This window comes from Panthera leo, chromosome A1, assembly GCF_018350215.1.
Source record: "Panthera leo isolate Ple1 chromosome A1, P.leo_Ple1_pat1.1, whole genome shotgun sequence".
NCBI classification, from domain to species: domain Eukaryota; kingdom Metazoa; phylum Chordata; class Mammalia; order Carnivora; family Felidae; genus Panthera; species Panthera leo.
The window spans coordinates 145430119-145454924 of NC_056679.1; the positions used below are offsets into that span (position 1 = coordinate 145430119).

At 37.5% G+C, this 24806-nt stretch overlaps 1 protein-coding gene and 1 long non-coding RNA gene across 16 annotated transcripts in view; one reads left to right on the forward strand and one right to left on the reverse strand.

The window, feature by feature from the left end:
- The window catches only part of ATG10 (autophagy related 10), a 264959-nt gene that overhangs the window by 122914 nt on the left and 117239 nt on the right, over positions 1-24806 (forward strand). The window lies entirely within an intron of this gene.
- On the reverse strand, positions 15558-17404 carry LOC122222338. 2 transcript variants are annotated; one of them, XR_006203701.1, is made up of 3 exons: positions 17292-17404; positions 16758-17033; positions 15558-16556 (listed from the first exon to the last, which is right to left on the reverse strand). It is a non-coding gene; the product is annotated as an uncharacterized LOC122222338 (long non-coding RNA). The 2 variants fall into 2 exon arrangements; XR_006203700.1 differs by having other exon boundaries at positions 17263-17404.

Genomic DNA, 24806 nt, shown 5'->3' on the forward strand with positions numbered 1-24806 from the left:
ATTTTTATCTCCCATGGCTGAACAGAAAACTAAGTACTTGGCTGAGAGAAATGACTGAAACTCAGTCAAGATTTAGGACAAGAGTCAGTAAGATTGTGTGGAGGTCAAGTGGCCTGAACCAGGCTTGAGAGTGTAAGTGTTATCTGCCCATTTAGGTTTAAAAGGTTATGATATTTCTGGTAGGAAGATCCATATTTATTACCCTGAATTTGTTTGAAAATCTTATGAACTATGCTCACAAGTCTTCAAAATATTTGTTAAATGAGTGAAATGATAAAATTGCATTCAGCAAAATAGAGTTCAATAACCCTAACGTGGACCTAAGAGTAAGGGTTATACCTTTTCCTGAGGACTTTTCCTGAAGAGGTCATGCCCCCAGTTCTTTAATAGATAATTCTTCAGCTTGGTAAAAGGAATTGTAACTTGGCAGGGGAGAGATCTTGGAAATTCCTAATGTGGTTGTAGATTACTTCAGTACTGTGTTCCTGCCAACAGGAGCCACTGAGAGAGTGACATAGAACACAAATGCCCTCTTCACACATTTTCTAATTTGTCTGCACACAGTTAAACCTGAAGCATAGAGTGGGCCTTTTGCAAAGCTGTGAATTACACCAAGTTTCCTTTGGATATCTTTGCTTGATTCATGGAGACTGCTTTTTATACTTAGGAGTTGGAGGTGGAGCTTGTAGAACCTAATCCAACCCAAATCACTTGTTAAAATGAAAGGAAATGGTTGGGTTAAAAATAAACTATCTAATTCTTGTTTTATTCCCTTTATACCCATGGATGCTTTTTAGTATATCCAGCAGATAAATTTTTTGGCATGTTTGTAGAAAGTATTATCAATAAGAATGTTACTATTTGAATTTTGGGATTTATTTTGGTGAGAACAAAAGTTGAAGCCATCTAATGAGGATTGAAATTAGAGTAGGGTATAGGAATTAATAACCTGTAATTAAAATTTTTTTGTTATTGAAGCCTATTATGCTGTACAGGGTTTCTTGAACTGATACACTTGATTTCAGCACAATCATTACTAATTAAGCTAATTAAGAAAATTGCTTTTGAGGGTTCAACTTTGATGTGTCCTTTACATAAAATATATGTGGACTGTGCAGAAAATGGTTCTTTCTTAATGCCCTCTTTTAATCTCAGTCATAATTCTAGTTTGTAAGGGGGCATAAAAATGAAGAAGTAATGCTAAATTTTCATTTAAAAGTATTAGTCACAATATACGCAGAAAAATATTGAACAGATGAGAAAAAAAAAAGCTAAAATGGGCAAAATGCCCAGAGATTCCAGCAAATGTAGCTTACTTGAGGCTAAAGAAAAAAAAAAAAGGAAAATAATAATGACTATATAAAATTTATGCCTAAGAGTCAGGAATTTCCTTCCTTATCTCAGGCTAGTCTCTTCTCTCTTAAGGATCATTCTCATATATATTTTTATAATCCAAAATTCTTATTATGGGGTAATTACACAGTCAATATACATATTTAAGAAAATATAAAGAGTTCTTTTGTGAGATTTTATTTTATTTTTAATTTTTTTAACATTTATTTATTATTGAGCGACAGAGAGACAGAGCGTGAGCAGGGGAGGGGCAGAGAGAGGAGACACAGAATCCGAAGAAGGCTCCAGGCTCCAAGCTGTCAGCACAGAGCCTGAGGCGGGGCTCAAACTCACAAACCGCGAGATCATGACCTGAGCTGAAGTCGGATGCTTAACCGACTGACCCACCCAGGCACCTCTCCTTTGTGAGATTTTAAATGATGGCCAGTTTGTATAAAGATGTAGAGCTCTTTAGATAAAGTATTATTTTTTAAGTGAACTTTGGTAACAGCTCTTTCATGGATATTATCCATTTTATCTGATTATAAAATTTTTGATATACAGTTGTTAATAACATTTTCTTATTATCCTTTTAATGTCTTTAGGATCTTTAGTGATAACTGCTTTTTAATTTGTGGTTTTGATTGTTTTTATTGTGTTTCTCTGGATCAGTCTCTCTAGAAGTATATCAATTTTATCAGTCTTTTCAAAGAATTAATTTTTGGCTTATTTTTTCTCCGGTTTCTCTGTTTGCTATTTTGCTGATTTTGCTCTGATCTTTATTATTTCCTTCCTTTTATTTGCTTGGGATTTACTTTGCTCTTCTAAATGTTGAAACTTAGGTCACTGATTTTAGACCTTTCTTCTTTTTTAAGCTACAAAAGCTACGGTTTTTCCTCTAAGCACTGATTTAGCTGCATTCCACAGATATTATTTTGTCATATTTTTATCTTTAAGTATGAAATATTTTATAATAACCTTTCTGATGTTTTAATTTGACCCATGGATTATTTAGAAATGTGTTGTTTAATTTGAAAATATTTGGGGTTTTCCTAAATCTCTCATCGTCAATGATTTCTAATTTAATCTCATTGTGGTCAGAGTTACTCTATGATTTCAGTCCTTTTAGATTTATTGAGATTTCTTCCATGGCCAAGCATATGGCCTATTATGGTTAATGTACTGTGTGTACTTAAAAATAATTGATGTTTTGCTCTTATGGGGGTATATGATTCTATAAATGTAAGTTAAATAAACTTTTATATCTTGACTAAATTTTTGTTTAGTTTTTCTATCAGTTGCTGAGAAAGAAGAGCTAAGGTTTCTAACTATGATTGTTTCTCTATTTCTCCTTTTAATCCTGTCAAAGGATTGTTATTAGGTACATATACATTTATGACTGATGTCTGTCTGAAAAATAGATTCATCAATATAAAGTATCCCTCTTTGTCATCAGTGATACTCTTTAACTTAGCGTATCTTTTATCTGAATTAATATACGTACTATATATCTACAGCAGACTTCATGTTTATTGTTCATATGATCTTTTTCAACCTACTTAGTTTTCTCTTGTTGGCAAAGGCTACCTTTTTTTAAAAAATCCATTCAGATAATCTCTGCTTTTAAATTGAAGTGTTTAGTGCATTAATATTTAACATGATAATATGATTGATTAAATCTCACTTTTTTCTGTTACCCCCTCCTTTTTTGTTGTCGTTGTTGATCATCTGTTTCTTCTTCCTTGCCTTCTTTTAGATGAATGTTTAGAATCCCATTTTATCTATTGACTTTTTTGATATCTCTTTGCATTATTTTATGAAAGATTAGGTTACAGTATACATCCTTAACTTTTTGCAAACTATTTAAAGTTAATGTTATACCACTTCACATAAAATGTAGAAACTTTGCGGATATAGACGTCTATTTACCACATCCCTCACCAACTTTTTATTTTTATTTAATTTATTTTTTAATTTACATCCAAGTTAGTTAGCATATAGTACAACAATGATTTCAGGAGTAGATTCCTTAATGCCCCTTACCCATTTAGCCCATCCCCCCTTCCACAACCCCTCCAGTAACCCTCTGTTCTCCATATTTTGTCTCTTATGTTTTTGTTCCCCTACCTGTTTTTATTTTATTTTTGCTTCCCTTCCCTTATGCTCCTCTGTTTTGTCTCTTAAAGTCCTCATATGAGTGAAGTCATATGATATTTGTCTTTGTCTGATTGACTAATTTTGCTTAGCATAATACCCTCTAGTTCTATACACATAGTTGCAAATGGCAAGAATTCATTTTTTTTTTTTTTTGATTGCCGGTATTACCCCATTGTATATATATACCACATCTTCTTTATCCATTCATCTGTCAGTGGACATTTGGACATTTCCATAGTTTGGCTATTGCTGATGGTGTTGCTATAAACATTGGGGTGCATGTGCCCCTTCGAAACAGCATACCTGTATCCCTCCCTTGGATAAATACCTAGTACTGCAATTGCTGGCTTGTAGGGGAGTTCTATTTTTAATTTTTTGAAGAACCTCCATACTGTTTGCAGAGTGGCTGCACCAGTTTGCATTCCCACCAACAGTGCAAAAGAGATCCTCTTTCTCTGCATCCTTGCCAACATCTGTTGTTGCCTGAGTTGTTAATGTTCTGATGGGCGTGAGGTGGTATCTCATTGTGGTTTTGATTTGTATTTCCCTGATGATGAGTGATGTTGAGCATATTTTCATGTGTCGGTTGGCCATCTGGATGTCTTCTTTGGAGAAGTGTCTATTTATGTCTTTTGCCCATTTCTTCAGTGGATTATTTGTTTTTTGGGTGTTGAGTTTGATAAGTTCTTTATAGATTTTGGATACTAACCCTTTATCTGATATGTCATTTGCAAATATCTTCTCCCATTCCCTCAGTTGCCTTTTAGTTTTGCTGATTATTTCCGTTGCTGTGCAGAAGCTTTTTATTTTGATGAGGTCCCAGTAGTTCATGTTTGCTTTTGTTTCCCTTGCCTTCAGAGATGTGTTGAATAAGAAGTTGCTGTGACCAAGGTCAAAGAGGTTTTTGTCTGCTTTCTCCTCAAGGATTTTGATGACTTCCTATCTTACATTTAGGTCTTTCATACATTTTGAGTTTCTTTTTGTGTATGGTGTAAGAAAGAGGTCCAGGTTCATTTTTTCTGCATGTCGCTGTCCAGTTTTCCCAGCACCACTTGCTGAAGTGACTGTCTTTATTCCACTGGATATTCTTTCCTGCTTTGTCAAAGATCAGTTGGCCAGACATTTGTGAGTCCATTTCTGGGTTCTCTATTCTGTTCCATTGAGCCAAGTGTCTGTTCTTGTGCCAGTACCATATTATCTTGATGATTACCGCTTTGTAATACAGCTTGAAGTCTGGGATTGTGATGCCTCCTGCTTTGGTTTTCTTTTTCAGGATTGCTTTGGCTATTTGGGGTCTTTTCTGGTTCCATACAAATTTTAGGATTGTGTGTTTTAGCTCTGTGAAGATTGCTGGTGCTATTTTGGTAGGTATTGCATTGAATATGTAGATTGCTTTGGGTAGTATTGACATTTCAACACTATTTGTTCTTCCCATCCAGGAGCATGGAATATTTTTTCCATTTTTTTGTGTCTTCTTCAATTTCATTCATAAGCTTTCTGTAGTTTTCAGTGTATAGATTTTTCACCTCTTTGGTTAGATTCATTCCTAGGTATTTTATGGTTTTTGGTGCAATTGTCAATGGGATTGATTCCTTGACTTCTCTTTCTGTTGCTTCATTGTTGGTATATAGGAATGCAACCGATTTCTGTGCGTTGATTGTATATCCTGCCACTTTGCTAAATACAGGGATCAGTTCTTGCTGGGTTTTTTTGGTGGAATCTTTTGGGTTTTCCATATAGAGTATCATGTCATCTGTGAAGAGTGAAAGTTTGACTTCTTCCTGGACGATTTGGTTGCCTTTTATTTCTGTGTGTTGTCTGATTGCTGAGGCTAAGACTTCCAATACTATGTTGAATACTAGTGGCGAGAGTGGACATCCCTGTCTTGTTCCTGACCTTAGGGGGAAAGCTCCCAGTTTTTCCTCATTGAGGATGATATTAGCATTGGGTCTTTCCTATATGGCTTTTATGATCTTGAGGTATGATCCTTCTATCCCTACTTTCTTAAGGGTTTTTATCAAGAAAGGATGCTGTATTTTGTCAAATGCTTTCTCTTCATCTATTGAGAGGATCATGTGGTTCTTGTCCTTTCTTTTATTGATGTGATGAATCACATTGATTGTTTTGTGGATATTGAACTAGCCCTACATCCCAGGTATAAATCCCACTTGGTCGTGGTGAATAATTTTTTTTAATGTATTGTTGGATCCAGTTGGCTAATATCTTGTTGAGGATTTTTGTGTCCATGTTCATCAGGGAAATTGGTCTATGGTTCTCCTTTTTAGTGGGGTCTCTCTCTGTTTTTGTAATCAAGGTAATGCTGGCTTCATAGAAAGAGTTTGGAATTTTTCCTTCCATTTCAATTTTTTGGAACAGCTTCAAGAGAATAGGTGTTAACTCTTCCTTAAATGTTTGGTAGACTTCCCCTGGAAAGCCATCTGGCCCTGGTCTCTTGTTTTTTGGGAGATTTTTGATTACTAATTCGATTTCCTTACCGGTTATGGGTCTGTTCAAATTTTCTATTTCTTCCTGTTTCAGTTTTGGTAGTATATATGTTTCTAGGAAATTGTCCATTTCTTCCAGATTGCCCATTTTATTGGCATATAATTGCTCATAATATTCTCTTATTATTGTTTTTATTTCTGCTGTGTTGGTTATGATCGCTCCTCTTTCATTCCTGATTTTATTTATTTGGTTCCTTTCCCTTTTCTTTTTGATCAAACTGGCTAGTAGTTTATCAATTTTCTTAATTCTTTCAAAGAACCAGCTTCTGGTTTCATTGATCTGTTCTACTCTTTTTTTGGTTTTGATAGCATTGATTTCTGCTCTAATCTTCATTATTTCCTGTCTTCTGCTGGTTTTCGGTTTTATTTGCTGTTCTTTTTCCAGCTCTTTAAGGTGTAAGGTTAGGTTATGTATCTGAGATCTTTCTTCCTTCTTTAGGAAGGCCTGGATTGCTATATACTTCCCTCTTAGGGCCGCCTTTGCTGCATCCCAGAGGTTTGGGGCTGTGGTGTTATCATTTTCATTGGCTTCCATGAACTTTTTAATTTCCTCTTTAACTTCTTGGTTAGCCCATTCATTCTCTAGTAGGATGTTCTTTAGTCTCCAAGTATTTGTTATCTTTGCAAATTTTTTCTTGTGGTTGATTTTGAGTTTCATAGTGTTGTGGTCTGAAAATATGCACAGTATGATCTCGATCTTTTTGTACTTGTTGAGAGCTGGTTTGTGCCCTAGTTTGTGATCTATTCTGGAGAACGTTCCATGTGTACTAGAGAAGAATATATATTCCACTGCTTTGGGATGAAATGTTTTGAATATATCTGTTAAGTCCATCTGGTCCAGTGTGTCATTCGAAGACATTGTTTCCTTGTTGATTTTCTGTTTGGATGATGTGTCCACTGTTGTAAGTGGGATGTGGAAGTCCCTTACTATTATGGTATTTTATCAATGAGTTTCTTTATGATTGTGATTTATTGATTTATATATTTGGGTGCTGTCACATTTGGAGCATAAATGCTTACAATTGTTAGGTGTTCTTGGTGGATAGACCCCTGAATTATGATCTAATGTTCTTCTTCATCTCTTGTTACAGTCTTTATTTTGAAGTCTAGATTATCTGACATAATTATGGCTACTCGGGCCTTTTTTTTGTCACCCATTAGCTTGGTTTTCCATCCCCTTACTTTCTTTTTTTCTTTTTCTTTTTTTCCTTTCTTTTCTTTCTTTTTTTCCACCCTTCTTTCAATCTGAAGGTGTCTTTAGGTCTAGTTGGTCTCTTGTAAACAGCATATAGATGGATCTTATTTTCTTATCCATTCTGTTACCCTATGTCTTTTGATTGCAGCATTTAGTCCATGGACATTTACAGTGACTACTGAAAGATATGAGTTTATTGCCATTATGTTTCTTGGAGAGTTGGAGTTTCTGGTCCTTTCTAGTTTTTGTTGCTTTTGGTCTTTTTTTTTTTTTTTTTTTTTTTTTTTTTTTGCCTTTTCTCCCCTCAGAGAGTCCCTCTTAGAATTTCTTGAGGGCTGGTTTAGTGGTCACAAACTTCTTTAATTTTTTTCTATGTCTGGGAAACTTTATTCTTCCTTTCAATTTTGAATGACAGCCTTTCTGGATAAAGAATTCTTGGTTGCATATGTTTCTGATTTAGTACATTGAATATATCCCGCCACTCCTTCCTGGCCTGCCAAGTTTCTGTGGATAGGTCTGCTGCAAACCTGATCTGTCTTCCCTTGTAGGATAAGGACTGTTTTTCCCTTGCTGCTTTCATGATTCTTTCCTTGCCTGAGTATTTTGTGAATTTGACTATGGTATGCCTTGTTGATGGTTGGGTTTTGTGGAATCTTATGGGAGTCCTCTGTGCTTCCTGGATTTTGATGTCTGTGTTTTTCCCCAGGTTAGGAAAGTTTTCCTCTATGATTTGCTCACATAACCCTTCTACCTCCTTTTCTCTCTCTTCATCTTCTGGGACGCCTGTGATTCTGATGTTGTTCCTTTTTAATGAGTCACTGATTTCTCTAATCCTGAAATCATGCTTTTTTGCCTTAGTCTCCCTCTTTTTTTTCTGCCTTGTTATTCTCCATAAGTTTGTCATCTATATTGCTGATTCGCTGCTCTGCCTCATACATCCTTGCCATCGTGGCATCTATTTGAGATTGCAGCTCAGCTATAGCATTTTTTATTTCATCCTGACTAGCTTTTACTTCTTTTATCTCTGCAGAGAGGGATTCTAATCTATTTTTGATCCCAGCTAGTATTCTTATTATCGTGATTCTAAATTCTGATTCAGACATCTTGCTTGTATCTGTGTTGAATAAGCCCCTGGCTGTCATTTCTTCCTGCTCTTTCCTGTGGGGTGAATTGCTTCGTTTCATCATTTTGAAAGAAGAAAAGGAATTAGGGTAAAAATATTAAAATTAAAAAATTAAAAACAATGCACACACACAGAAATAAAATAAATGATGCTAGATCCTAGGTGTGTTTTGGTCTGGTTATTGAAAGGAGTTTGACAGATTATAGAAAAAAAGGGGTGGGGGGAAGAAAAACAAGAAAAAAAGGAAAATGTTTGAAAATTTGAGAAAATGAATACAATGAAATAGAATAAAATGAAATGATGGAAGTAAAATAGAATTTGAAAATTTTACCAAAAAATAAATATATAATAGAAAAAAATAAAAATATTTTTAATAAAAACTGAAAATGAAAATGTTTTCTCTTTCTGTATTGAAGAAAAAGAAAAGAAACAAAAAAGATTAAAAAAAAAGAAAATTGAATAGATGGACCTGTGAACAGACTGAAATACAATTGAAATTACATCATTTTCCCCTAGAAGTGATACTGTGAAGCACTTTATAGTCCGCACACTAGGCAGTCGGAAAGATTTGTGGTGTTCCTGAAGAATGAGGTTGGCCCAGTTGGGTGGGGCTTAGTGTAACAGCTCTGTTCTCCACTAGATGGTGCTGCCTTGCTTACTGGGGTGGATTGTTGTGGCACTTGTAGGTGTGTATGCATATGCGCAGGAGGAGTATAAATGGAGTCTCCCATCTACCCATTCTCTAGTATAAGAACTGTGCTCTTTCCAACCAGCAATTGCGCACCCATTCTTTGTCTGTGCTTTCTGTCCACTCCCTGCTTTTACAGTGTCTGTGACCAAGCCATCATGTTGCCAGGTGGCACCTCCCTCCTGAGTTTTATCTCAGATGCGGCTGTGTTTCCAGACCCCTCACTTCTGAGGTACTTCGGCTTTGACCTGCTTAGATCCTCTGGGGGAGGGTCTCACTGAGCAAAGGCTGGGTGACAAGTGCACCCAACAACGTTCATGGGACTGTGCTGCTGCCAATGCCCAGAGACTGTGTCTGGTGCCAGCCCACCCCAGAAAAAGTTCACGCGATCCTGTAGCAGCAGCATTTCATGGATTATGGAAAATCACAACACACATCTGGCACTAGGCTTTACCCTTAACTTCCTTGTTCCAGCACCAGTGAATGTGGTTATTCTCTGGTGTCTGATGGGACCAGGTGGCCGCACAGCCTCTACCAAATATCCTTCCAGCAGTGGAACTGCTTCCTCCCGTGGGGCCTGAGGACCTCTTGGTCCGCTCCTGGGGATTTGTCCTTCCCACCTTAGCACCTCCAGGTACTGAGGTGCAGAACTTCAGGCTCTGCGCTCCCCCTATTTATAGAGTCTTAGTGGGAATTTAAACCCTTTCCTTTCTCTTTTCTTCCTTTTTAGTTCAGTCTCTGCAGCTGTTTGCACTTTCCACTTTCTCTCCAGCTGCTTTTGGGGGCAGTGCTTTTCCCGTAGTCCCCCCCCCCGTCTCTGTCCTCTATCTGTAAGCAAAAACAGCTCTCTGCCCTACTTGGCTTCTCTCTCCTCCATTTCACCTCTCCATGCCTTGTACCTGCTGAGCTCTGTGGTTCAGGTTGTGCAGATTGTTGTGTTAATCCTTAAATCAGTTTTCTAGGTGTGCAGGATGGTTTAATGTTGATTTGGCTGTATTTCATGAATGTGAGATGCAAAAAAAACTTCCATGCTGTTCCACCATCTTGGCTGCTGCCTCTCACCAATATTTATTTTATGGTTGTCATATATATTATATCTACTTTATAAACCTCATGTGACACTGTTATAGTTTTTGCTTTAAACTGTCACATGTATTATTATTATTTTTTAAGATTTTTTTAAAAGTAATCTCTACACCTAATGTGGTGAGCTCATAACCTCGAGATCAAGAGTTGCAGGTTCCACCAACTGAGCCTGCTAGGCACTCCAATATGTGTATTATTTTATAATTTAAGATAAAATTATGGTGTTTAATATGTACCCAAATATTTACCTTTTCCAGTGCTTTCAGTCATTCCTCAAAATCTGAATTTCCCTATGGTATCATTTCTCTTCATCTTGAAGAACTTCTTTGTCATTTCTGTAGTGTGGTTCTGGTGATAATAAATTGCCTTAGTGTTTCTTTATCAGAAAATATCTTTATTTCATCCATATTCTTGAAGGGTATTTTCACCAGACTAGGTTTCTTTAAAAATACTGTCTTATTGCCTTTTGGCTTACATTGTTTCTGATGAGAAATATGTAGTATTGTATTGTCATCATGATTTCACTGTATGTAATGTGTTGTTTTTCTTTAGCTCCTTTTAATATTTTCTCTTTATTTTTGATTTTCATCAGTTTAGTTATAATGTGCCTATGTGTGTGGGTTTATTTGCATGTGTTAGATTGTGGTTTTCTAAACTTGAGTCAGTAAGTTTATTTCTCTCACCAAATTTGAGACATTTTCTGCCACTATTTCTTTATATATTATTTTTCTTCTCCATTCTCTCTCTCAACTGACTTCTGGTACTCTTCCAAAGAGTGTTGATGTTTTCCTTTCATCATTTAGTTAACTTGGTCAGATCTGAAATGCCAACTGTCGTGGCAGTGGCTTATATCTCAGTTCAGTTCTTTAAGTTTTAACTGTAAGCTGCTTTCAGTCTGTTTCACACATGCCTGATTCTGGAGTCAGCCAGAGACTTAACCTAAGTTTAAACATAGAATTTGGGGTTTCTCCTTCTCTAGCTCCCTTTTTTCTGGGGCATCTCTTTATTCTCTACCAGCAGTGGATCTCTTCAGTCAGAAAGGTGGCAGAACTTTAGCTAACTGCCCTCCTTCATCTCTTCTGCCACCACCACTGCCAATGAAGTTGCCTCCAGGAAAAACACTGCAAAAACCAAGTTGCTTGCTCCAGATATTGACTCCTGTCCGAAATCTACTTTTGTTAACTCTCCAGAGTCTCCTATAGGTTTTTCCACCTAGAATGTATGCATGTTATTTGTAGGATGATCACTCTGTTAGGCACTTACTCCTTACTTATTGCTGAGGCATCTTCTGGTTCTGTCACTAAGTTTTCAGCTCTCTTAGCATCCTAACTTTCTTCTTCTCCAATGACTTATTCCATTTAGCCTACAGATAAGCCCAGATAGGCATATATATTTTTTAAAGCTCTTACTTTGACATTGATATCCCCTCAAGCTACCTATATGTTATCTTTCTATTTTTTATGTATTTTCTTATAAGGGTTATGTATTATCAATACTTATAGTTCCTCATCACAGGTTCGTGCCATTCTTTCCAGTTTTGCATTTTTTCCCAGTATGTTTTTGAAATTACTCTCTTAAAAGACTGCGGTGACAACTGTAACATCAGTTCAAATTGCCTATTCAGACTATCCTTTATTTTTCTGTAACATCCAAGATTATTGGCCATGATCTGCTGGAAGCTTTTCCTTCTATAATCTCCATGTAATTTTTATCTTTTTCTTTTTTGTAAAGTTATTCGTATTGCTAGCTTCCCTGCTCTTCCTCTTTCTGACAGATGGCATTCCTCAAGATCTTTCCTTGGCCTTATTTTTTTTGTTGTTGTTGTTTTCATTAGAAATTTCATCTACTACAATTGTTCCAGCTATTGTTTTTACACTGATGACTCAAATTCAAAATATAACCAAGCTTTAAATTGTATACATAGGCAGAATTCTAGTTCTACCTCTTAATAATTGATCATATTATATAGCTAAGATTTTTAAATTGGATTTGTTAATTTGTATAAAATAAAAATGCCTTATTTCATAATGTTGCTTAGCACATTGGCATCCATATAGTATACATATAATTATACATATAACTATGCTTATAGTATGCATATAGTATGCATATAACATATACATATAACGTAGTTAATGATCAAGTAGTGATAACTATTATGAAAGCCATTTCTGCAGTCCCCATCTCTCTTTCGACTTTTGCCTACAAACTCAGTGGCCCATAGGACCTAGATATCTTAAATAGGCATTTCCAAAATAGTATTTTCTGCTAATGTCTCTTTTACTGTTAATGACACCATCATCTTCCCAGTTATCCAGGCTCAAAACCTTGGTATTAAATGAATGGGCTTGTTTTGTGCCCTTTACATTCAACTGTAAGTTGCTTACACAAATAAATACTACTCTCTTGGAACATCTTTCTCATTTGTTCTCTCTTTCCCAATATGGTTCCCAACTATTTTTTTAAATTTTAATTTATTTTTGAGAGAGAGAACACATGCAAGAGGGGGATGGACAGAGAGAGAGAGGAGGACAGAGGATCTGAAGAGGCTCTGTGCTGACAGTAGAGAGCCCCATGCGGGGCTTGAACTTACGAATTGTGAGATCATGACCTGAGCTGAAGTTGGACACTTAACGGACTCAGCCATCTAGGTGCCCCCCCCCAACTTTTTTTTTTAAGTTTCATATGACCTCTATTGAGGATCATTCTATTTGAATAGAATTTGAATAGAATTCAAATTTAGTTCTAACATATCTTACCATGTTTTCTCTAAGTTTCTATCCATGTTTTAGTTCATTTCCAGATTATTCTTTTTAAAGCCAAGCTTCATATTACTGCACCACCCAACTAATAATGATAACAATAATCTAACATTATTTTCTTACTTGCTAAGGAATGTCCTAAATGTTTTACATGGAGTTTTTCATTTAGATCACCTTTTTAAAAATACTGAGATCTTTATTGATATTCATATTTTGAAATCTTTACCTTTGTGTTGGGTTTTTATTTTCCTGGGATAGGTTTTGAAGGTGTAAAACTTTAATATCGGAAATGAGAAGTTTAAGACTATTCAACACAGTGGACCGTGGTAAAGAGAAAGTTACAAGAATCCTGCTGAATAAAAATACTCATATAGCTGAAAAGCTTTGCTAGGAAACATAACTGCCATTCCATAATAAGTCCAGGTCACAGAGACTTGCACATACAAATATAATAATTGCAAAATTTCACTGTTAAGGAGATTTTGTCAGCGTTAGACTGATAGAGTTAATCAATGAAGATGTTCTAGGACAGAGGAACTTTAAGACAAAATTTCATAAGGAGGAAGCTTGTGTTCTCATGGTGAAGAGAGACCATTCTTGCAGACCTGGGTTAGGCAAAGTTTCAGCTGATGAATGCAGTGGTGGTTATGGAACAGAGAGTTGAGTTACTTCTACTGGATGTGTGGGTTGTGATTTTCTTTTGAATATTGATAGCTGTCTATAATCAAATTCCTCAAGCAGTTCTTCTGTATTTCATCCATGTATATATTCTCTGTTGTCTATTTTTCCTTTATCTTTTTATATCACAGTTTTGGAGACTATATTTTGGCAATAACATAAGTGGAGAATAACAGCATGAAACTTGCTTGTGTTGTTGTTATGTTCAGTCTTAGTATAGCTCTCACTTTTTATTGCTGCCTTTAGCTTTTTATCATAGTATGCTTCTCTATTTCTTTTCCTCTATCCTCCTTCCTCTTCCTATGCTTTTCCCCTTCATTTCCTTTTCTCTTTTTTTTTATTTTTCAGATTTCTTTTTTTAAAGTTTACTTATTTATTTTGAGAGAGACAGAGGTAGCATGAGTTGGGGAGGGGTGGAGAGGGAGAAAGAGAGGATCCTAAGAAGGCTCCGTGCTATCACCGCAGAGTCTGATGTGGAGCTCGAACTTAATGAAACTGCGAGATCACGACCCAAGCTGAAACCAAGAGTTGGACGCTCAACCATCTGAGCCACCCAGGTGCCCCTGTTTTTCAGATTTCTTAATGTGGTAATTGACTAGGAATTTATTCAATGACTTTTAAGGAGGTCAACATGCTTCTGTCTGTACTGTTTTGTTAATCTTCTAGACAAATCTAACAGTAAGGTGGAAGGCAACCAAAAAGCTATATTCCCACAATCCTTAAGCTCCAAAGTGTTTTGGAATTCAGATTTTGGGAATTTTAGAAAAGTAATATAATTTGATAAAAGTAAGTTCTGTATTATGTTACATTCCCATTGGTGTCTGAGCAGCACACCATGTGCAGTGGTATTAGTATTCCTTTAGTGAAACAATATTCATACAAAGTGCAATGAATAAACAATATAAGAATATCACTCAGGTAAGAATTTGCCACCGAATGAGTTTGGGTGCCAAATTTATGAAAAAAATGTATTTTAAAATCTTTTGGAACTTTTTCAATTTCAGAATTGTGGATAAGAGATTGGGCACTTGTTGTTGGGCTTTTGCCCAGATCTACAGTGGTGGCCACCAGCCCTGTCCATATCCCCATGCCACTTACTGTTGCTGTGTGCTCACTGTCTATTGAATGCACCTGTAACTCTGCCTGAGGGCATTCTGTGGCAGCAGGAGCATGTTCAGCTCCAATGTGAGGTAGCCCTGCATCTCCAGCAGTTAGCACCCTAAAGCAGTCCTCAATCAGTAACAGGTAGGCATTGGTGAATACACGTCCCAACTTCTGAACCCTCTTTGGTGGGACAAGTGTGCAGTGTGTTCCATACAGCCCCCCAGATGTTTCCATTTCGAATGAGCCCCAGTGCCCACATTTGTATTGCTTTCTTTCCCATCCTGCCTCATTTCCTTACTCCCTTACTGGTGCTCCTCAAATCATTCATCAAATAGATTACTTGCACTCAAATTTTCCTCTCAAGGTCTACTCTGGGAATAATCCACTCTAAGACATGGACTCCAAATAGAGCCTGGAGCTTGGATTGAAGAAGAATATTCTTACAGACTTTGATGTAGTTGTTAACCACTGTTTCTCATGTTTTTAAATTTCATAACTTAGAGGATCTTATCGGAGTAGAGGAACAGGTTACCAATTTATAACTGCCATGGCTGAAGTTTATACACAGCCCTGGCCTTCCTGATACTGTAGTTTTCTGCTTCTACAGGCCATGCTGTGAGCCAACTGCCAGTTTGAAAGTTTTGGCTAAGATTAAAAAATTAGCTCATAATGATTTTAAGTGTTACATGTTCTTCTGGCTTGAAGAAACATATTCTCCTGACTTGAAGACATTTAAAACACAAAGAAGTTGATACCCAGTGGCTAATTATCTGGCTGATCCCCAGGGAGGTCATAGGGTGATTTGGTCTAGAGAAGCCTTTCTTATAACCTCAGATTTCATCACATTGGGTATCAGGCCGAGTCTGACCATTCGTTATTTATTGTTGTAAATGATTTTGTGTTCACTTTCTTGCAAGTGAATTGCTTGAGTAAAAAGTTGAGGTTCTTGACACAACTTTAAATCCATTTTTTTTTTTAAAAGTGAAATGCATTTATAGAGGAACCGAAATCATTAATTACGTTGTAGCTCCTTATCTTTTTTATGATATACGTATTGCTGTGAGTAGAGTGCTCTAAAACATCTGCTCAATAGTCCGTTATAGCCGCACAAGAATGCTTTTACATGAATGCAGTAAAGTAGCAGATGCTTTTTAACGACAACTTCCCAATTCATTTAGGAAACAAGTCAGTTCTGGATTTGGTTTTTCTTCCAAGTGTGGCAACTGTGCAGGCAAATGATTCCAAAGAGGTTAGAATTGACAAATCAAGTCACCCTGTATAATTTTTTAGGGTTCTGCAAGTTAGTCTGAAAGCCTTATCGAATAGCACTTTAATAAAATTAGCATTTTTCTTACTATGCAAATAATGCTTTACCATTGTAAGTAACCAGGAAAATACATTAATTCAGTATTATCAGCTTAAGCTTCTTTTATTTTCTTCTTTGGAAACTTCTGTTGAATGTTGATTTATTATTACCATTGCAAATGGAAAAAGTGGTTGAATGCCCAGGCTTGATAACAGGGAGAAATGGGGATCCAGCAATTAGAAGTCAAATGTATATAGTTCCTTCCCAGAGCAGTTTCTGTTGCCTGAGAGACAGATCACTCACTAGTGATGCCCACATGCCCCTTTGCACGGTCCTTGGCAGGGCTGGTGTTCTCAGTCAGTAGGCAGTCATTCACAGGCTGTGTTCTGAAAGGTGCCAGGGAAGCCATCATTGCCCCCCACCCCGTGTCATGTTCTCTGTTACCGAAACTGCATGGTGAATGGTGATTCATTAAGATTCCCCTGTTGAGGCAAACTTCTCTTCAAAGGCAAAGCCTCTTGGTTGGATTAACAAGTCTTGCTTGAAACATTTACTGGTAAATTTAGTAGGTTCTTTTGCTCTGAAGATCCAATCAGAAGGGCTGAATTTGGGAGCTTTGTGCTGAAAGAGGAAAACAAAGCCATAGATGTAGAGGATGCCAAGGATAAAATTTGTCTTCTTTATATTTTCTTTAACTTTGGGTTAGGTCACCAGCATAGAGTTTTTTAAGTGGAGGCATGCACCCCAGAGAGTGTGCAAAAACAGTTCATTGAGATGTAGGAAATAACGTTTGAACTGCTATTTATATTTACTTTTACTTACTTATTTTTTTAATGAAGCTTTATAATACTTGAGCATGGCCTCATGCTGAGTCTTCATACAATTTATGTGTCAGAAGACTCGATGTTGTATGTTTCTCAAGACACTAAAAGGCATAGTGGGAGCCAGACGATAGGAAAGAGCTGATAGTGGTTGCCTTCACTCCTTCAGGTGTCTGTTATACATTTCAGTTTTCTGTGCCCTGGATTTACCAGGATGATGCTGTCCAGTTTCAGTTAACACATCTCCTACTTGTTAGACTAGGGGCTCTACAGATTCCTGCAAAGAAACTGTAATGAACAAACAAACAAACATACAAAAAAACCCGGCAGTATGTAAAAAAATATATGATCAGATCTTATATCAGATCCAAATTAGCTGTCCAAATTTGAAATTAAGATTACTTGAGATAGGGTTTACATTTACTGTTGTTAAAGATGACCCTCAACCCATCTGTATGCTGTGCTTGCCAATAGTATGAAGCTATTTGTGTTGATTAGCAACTCACGGAAAAACATCTACAACATGAAGACAAACCTTTTAAAGCTAGAGGAGATTGAAATGTCAGTGTCATGGATGAAGTACATCCAGTCATTAAGGATAAGCTGCACTTATCTGGTGTTTGCTTTGTCTGGTTTCCTTCAACCACAGTCCAGAAGCAGATGATCCTCTTGACAGATCCTCAGAAGGTCAATAGTAGCCTAATGTTATGTCACAGTTCCTATGTCATTCACCTCGCTTCATCTCCTGTCATCACAAGAAGGGTGATAACAGTACAACATGATGTTTTAAGAGAGAGAGACCACATTAACATAACTTTTATTACAGTAGACTGTTATAATTATTCTACTTATTATTAGTTATTATTGTTAATCTCTGTGCCTAATTTATAAAACAAACTTTACCATAGTTATGTATTTATAGGAGAAAACTCTGTAGTATGCATATGGTTTAAGTACTATCTAGGTTTCAGGCATCCACTAGGGGTCTTGGAACATATCCCCTGTGGATGAGGGGGGACTACTGAACTTCTTACACATGGATTTGTACATCTTCCTCAGCTATTGCAGTTATTAAAATCACCTATCAAAAAAAAAAATGGAAAAAGAACTGAAGCCAGAACTTTAGAATGCCATATCACAATTAAGATTTAAAACAAAACAAAATAAAACAACTGCAACAAATTCAATCAAATTGGTTTTATCAAAATATTACTGGCAAAAAAGTGTTTGCACCATTAATAAATAAAATAACTATGTTTTTCTAGAACAGTTTATTTATTGTATTGATTATACTTTTGGAACCCAGGGCTCTTTGTTTATGTGCAGACTAGAATGGGATTCTTTATGAAGAGAAAGGTCCTTCAGAGTCAGTTTTGAGTTGAGGCAGTGCCCCCAGTGCTGGAGAGAGAGGCAGGATTGCTGGGCAGGTGAGATCTGGCCATTTGGTGTCCAGCTGTCTGATTGTCCAGGACTGTCAGGATTGGTTCCTGGCTTTTTGACAGCACTGGTTCTGGAGCCGGCAGCCCAATGAAAGGCAAGGAACAGTGTGCTCATTTGCCTGCTGTTTATGTGTGTGACCATTATGAGGTGCTAACTTTTGCAACTGGTACCTTAAAATCAACATTTCTGCAATTTCATTCAGCCTCAGCCACTGGCCCAGAAAGCTGAGTGCCAAATGGTCAAGCAGTCCAAAGAGGAGGTGAGAGCAGAGTGCCAGTGAAAGTTCTCTGATGCTCAGAGTGAAGCACAGAGTGGGAAGGCTGCTTCTGCCAGTGCCCAGATCACCCCCTAAGTAAAATAATTATTAGAAAAATAGTTCTCCTTCATATTTGTCTTCTGAGGTTTTCAATTTTAACGTGTTTTATAATATATGTAATATACAGAAACAAATGTTCATAATTGATCACAAGGTAAATATGCACATCTTAAAGATGAGTGCTTACATTTTTTGAGTGCTGGAGTCACATTCAAAAAAAGTGTAGAGCCCTCTGATTTATAGGATGGAAATGACAACAGAACATTTTTACTCATTTCATTCATTTGTTTCACTTAACAGATATTTATTGGAAGTCTCTTATTTGCCAGGTGTTGTTCAGGATGCCTGGGATACCGAAGTGAACAAGATAGGCATAAGCCCTGCCTTCGATGAAGCACTCACATTCCAAAGGATGTGTGCGTGCCATGGCAGGAGAAACCTTTCCCTGACCCTAGACCAGATAAGGCCCCAAGATGGTTTCTTACATTCTTACAATATTTGCAAGACTTTAATGAAATAATTATAATTCCTGTAGTTATAAACTCTTTTGAGAGCAAAGACCTTGTCTGTTTTGTTCACCAACATCTTTCCAGTGGCAGCACCATGCCTAACACATAGTAGTTGCTTAGTAATCACTAGTGAGTGAATGTGTATGTGCTCTGTTCGCACACATTGTGCACGTGTGCACATATTTGTGAGTATATGTAAAGCTGAGAAAAAAAATGTGCAGGACATTGTCAAAACTATTGCTGAGGGCAGGAGAAAGTGCAGAATGAAGTGTGAAAGGAGATTTTTTTTTTGAGAAAGAGAGAGAGCATTTGTGTGTGTGTGAGCAGGGCAGAGATAGAGGGGGAGAGAGAGAATCCCAAGCAGGCTCCACATTATCAGTGCAGAGCCTGATTCGGGGCTCAATCCCATGACCCTGAGTACATGACCTGTGTCCACATCAAGAGCTGGATGCTCAACCGACTGAGCAAAGGAGATTTTTTAGTAGGCTCTAAGAAGAATTTGTCAGGAAGAAGATTGGATGGTTAGAGGTGACACATTCTAGGTGATAAGGCAATCTGGTGAATGTGGGGACAAAAATCTACTCTCTAGGGGTGCCTGGATGGCTCAGTCAGTTGAGCATCCAACTTTGGCTCGGGTCATGATCTCGCAGTTTGTGGGTTTGAGCCCCACATCGGGCTGTGCTAATAGCTCAGAGCCTGGAGCCTGCTTCAGATTCTGTGTCTCTATCTCTCTCTCTGTCCCTCCCCTGATCTCACTCTGTCTCTCTCTCAAAGATAAATAATAAACATTTAAAAAAGGTTAAAAAATCTATCTAGGTGGATGGTATGGTCATTGAACTAAAAGTAAACCTTGGGAAATAGTGATTAGGAATTTTAAAAAGTCTGTGCTACATAAATTGGTTTATACTTTAAAGAGCTGAAACAAAAAAAGGTTAAAATCTTACACACTGAATTTATAGATGTGGTAAAATTATATGCACTCTGGGGACTATGAGCATTTTCTCTAGTAGCATTTATTATGACGATAATTTTATTATTATTTGTGTGACTGTTTAACATGTTTCTTCCCTTCAGGGCACAGTATCTGTTGTTCTTCTCTCTCTTCCTGGATCCTAGGACAGTATGGGAACAAGGGTTGGCAAACTATGGCCTGCTGCCTATTTTTGTACAGCTCACAAGCTAAGAATGGTTTCTACATTTTTATATGGTTGAAAAAGAAAAAAGAATAGTGTTTCATGACACATTAAAATTATATGAAATTTAAATTTTAGTGGCCATAAATAACGTTTTATTGGAACAAAGCCACGCTTAATTTACATATTGTCTAGGCTGCTTTCGTGCTACAATGCGAAATTGAGTGATTTTGACAGAGACATGTGGCGCACGAAGCTTAAAATATTTACCAACTGGCCCTTTAAGAAAATATTTCCTGACTTTTGATCTAGAACACAGAAGATACTCTCTAACATTTGGTGATGAATGAATGAATAAGTTAATCCCTACACCTACTATGTGTCAGATTTTTACATTCTGTCTTGTTTAATGTACTTCAAACAAGGGACAAGTGGGAGGAAAGTGCCTTCATTTATCAAGTAAGGAACCTGGGGCTCAGAGGGATTAAGGGACCTGTCTATCCCTTGAGTGGCAGGGCCAGGAGCTGAATCCAGATCTAATTTTAAATTCCGTACCCTTTTCCACATTTGACTATACTATGTTTCCATAATATCTAGTGTTTTTATCTTTGATTTTGAATGTATTCTTACACCCCAGTAGAAAGATGAGAACTTTCATTGTGCTCTCATTGCTACTGAAATAATATTATTTACAAGGGACCCCACGACTTGTCCTGGCACAATCACAGGACTTGGCACATGGTGCAGATACCTGTAGAACTTTTTAAGGATTGTCCTGGTTAAACAAAAACAAAAACAAAAACAAAAAATAACAAGCAAACAAATAGAGCCGTATTCACATCCACATAACCCAGACACGGTCTTGAAGAAGTGGAATGAGCTGTTGGCTTACTGGGAGGTCCTGCAGACTAGATCTTTGCTTGTTCCTACATGTGCTGTTGCTTGTGCACATGGTGAGAGAGCCTGCACAGCCCTCTGAAATTACTACAATGCTTGGCTTTGGGACTCTTTATCAAGACCTTATCATTTTCACCCTTTGGCAGTGAAATTTACCCATTTCTGGATTTGAGTATAGAAGTTCATTCTTATGCTGAAGGAATTTGCAGTTTATTCATCAAGACATTTAAAAATCTCACTTCTTTAAATTAGAGTAGTGCTATCTCTGCTTTAGAAAATGGCTTCAGCCAAACTTCAGCCTATTGGATTCAATTATCATCATTCTTTTAAGGCTCAGAATTTATCCCCACAGGACATCTAATGTAACATCCTAAGATAGGAAAAGAAGGTAGAAAAGGGGGGAGGAAGTTCACCAAATGGAGATATACCTCCTTTAATAAGGTTCTGCTTACTACTTATAAAAGTATAATAAAATGAAGTTAAAGAAGGCCTTAAGATGGGACTCATAGGGGTAGGCAAACTAAGGTCTATGGGCCATACCTTGTTTTTGTAAATAAAGTTTTCACTGCAGTCCTTTTGTTTACATGCTGCTAATGGCTGCTTTTACGCTACAATGGCAGAGACCTATGGCCCACAAAACCTAAAATATTTGTTCTGTGACTCTTTAAGAAAGCTTTTGCAGACCTCTGGAATCAGGGATATAAAAAAAAAAGGAAAAGAACTAGGATTGTTTAATATGGGAAAGAGAATTCTGAAGACAATACATTGGTTCATAATTTTGAGAGTATATTATATAAAAGATGATTCTTATTTCTTAATTCTCTGCAAGAGTAAATCTAGTTGAAACTGATTTACCCTGTAGCACAGGGAAGAATTTTCTGACTCTGGATTTAAAACATAGAGTGGCTTTTAAGGCACATCTTACACATTGGTGGTTACATGCATGGTGCAAAACTTACTTCCTTTTGGCACCCCAAATTCCACTAGTAAAGATTCCTTGTGATTAAGGCTATCAGCCACAGATCTGCAACTGAATGTAATAATTAATAAAGGAGTACCATACTAAGCCATTAATGGCCATTGATATTTTTAGCAAGAATTAATTCAAAGAAAAAGGAAAAACTGAAGGATTTTTTTTTGGATAGGAGGAGATAAAGGAAAAGGCCAGAGACTCTGTACCTTGAGTGGGGGTGATGAACTGATGTCTTAGTTTAACAGAGGTGCATAGGATCCCACTGAAAGGAGACCAATGAGCTAGTGATATTCCCTAAGACATAGATGAGCAGCCAGTGAAGCCAAGCTGGTTTATTGCAGTTTTGAGTCTTGGTGATTGGGCTTTCTTGGCACTGTAATCCCATAGACTCTAAAAGTAAAGAATCCCAAAGTAGGCATTTCATGTATATGTGAGGCAACCACTGGGGTGGTTTGCTGACCACTTGCTTTAGCATCACCTGGAATGTTGTAAACAAGGTAGATTATTAAGTACCATCCCAGAAGTGCTGAGTTCAAAGGCACAGTGTGGGGATGGCGCCTGAGAACACAAATGTTTAATAACATTCCCTACGCCCCAGATCTGATGGTCCTTGAAGAGTGAAGCAGAAAAACTGATGCTGGTCATGTTTATTTACTTTTGAGAGAGAGAAAAAGAGAGAGAGAACGGGCGAGGGACAGAGAGAAAGGGAGACACAGAATCCGAAGCAGGCTCCAGGCTCTGAGCGGTCAGCACAGAGACCGATGCAGGGCTCCAACTCAAAAACCGTGAGATATGACCTGAGCTGAAGTCGGACGCTTAACCAACTGTCTGAGCCACCCAGGTGCCTCTTATGCTGGTCTTTCTTATGTAACATGCAAAGGGGAAACTCTGAACATGTTAGACTGATCCAAAGCTTAGAATACTGGTGAAAGTCTTTCCCTTTCTCCGTTTAGTCATGATTGCCATTAGGGATTTCTGATTTTAAAATCCCTTATCCTGCTAACTCTTCTTGCTTGTAGCTGCTCAGCAATCCTAAAACGTAGATGAGGAGAACCATCCTTTTCTCTAAAGAAGTCCTTGTAAGCCCTTCTGATTTTTTTTCTTCAGAAAACAATGTTATTTATATATTGTTCTGATGTAAGGGCTAATTGTCATTGGCATATGATAGGTGCTATTAAACATTATTACTCTTCCCTCCCCCCAGGGGAGCTCTGTTCTCTGGCATGGAGTCTAAGAGACAGCCTTGAACTCATCCGATTTGCTAGCTGTCCAGCTTCAGGCTCAAGCTGCCTTGCTATCTCCTGCACAGTCCTAAAGGAAGTAGGGCCTAAGAAGCACTATGGAGACAACTGTAAGCATGCAGAAAGCTGCCAGATGTGCTTTGGTGGGTTTCTGGGTCCCCTCCCTCCTGCCTTGCCCTTTAGCTTGCCAGGCTGCAGAGGAGGATTTCATCCCACACAGGAGACAGATTCTTTATCTCAGTAGGAACCCACATTGGCCATGCTGATGCTAATTCTCTCCCCTATGTGGAAGCTGGAAGAGCAAAGAGTCATGTATTTTTTTTTCCTTTAAAAAAAAATCAGGAGTAGTAGTGATAATATACCTAGAAACAGGGGGAGCATCACTGAGATGCTCTTCTTGGGATCATCTTGGTGACCACCCTTTGTTGTTCACCCTGGGTACTATAAGATAGATGTCTGCCTTGTGTTTAACCCTCTCTTGCACACCACTTACTACATTTACAATTGTTGAAAAAATGCCATCACTTGGAAGGGTTGTTGTGAGTCACTCAAAAGCCACAGAGATCATGAAAAAAGTCATTCTAGGAGTGAAGATAGTGAAAAGATCACCCCAATCTAAAACAAGTGAAATGGAAAAAAGGCCTGCTTTTACTTAGAGTTCCACCTAGATTATTTTTATAATTCACTTTAAATGTTTTAATAGTTGAAATTCTTTCTTTTTTAAGGAATTGACTTTTCAGTGGTTTGTTAAAAAGCTTTCATCAGCTTTTATCACTTCTGACGACATTAAAAGCTGTTGGCTCAAGAAAATCAAATGAGGGGTGCCTGGGTTGTTCAGTCAGTTATGAGTCCGACTATTGATTTTGGCTCAGGTCATGATCTTGTGGTTGTGAGATGGAGCCCTGCCTCACGGCTCCATGTGGAACCTGCTTAAGATGCTCTCTCTCCCTCTCCCTCTGCCCCTCTCCCCTGCTAGCTTGCATGTGTGCTTTCTCCGAAAGGAAGGAAGGTAGGAAGGAAGGAAGGAAAGAAGGAGGGAGCGAGGGAGGGAGGGAAGGAGGGAAGGAAGGAAGAAGGAAGGAAACTAAATGAAGTTTGTTACATAGCCATTGTAGATGGCTTATGTGTCCACTGATGGATACAGCTACAGACTGCCTCTGAACCAGCACTGCCCCCTTGTCACTCTTTGGCTTCTTGGCTATGATTCTGGCTTGTTAATGTTAGGTTTGAATAAAAAACTTGACTGGTAGAAGATAAACAAATAGACTCTCTTTTCCTCAAGGGGACATTATGAATAAAGCTCGTTACTTAGGTTTGCTCAGTAATAGTAATAGATATTTTTAGTGATAGAAGAAAGTTTTTCTTCGTTCAATTACTTTTTCCTGTAGGCTAAATAGAGATATGGATCTCATTTCTTAAGCGCAACACACTATTTGGGTTTGCTTTCAATAAAATATCTATGAAGTGTCTTCACCATGATCCCTCTTTAATGGGATTTAGTTGTAAAGCTTAATTCATATCAGATTTTCTAAATGAGAGAT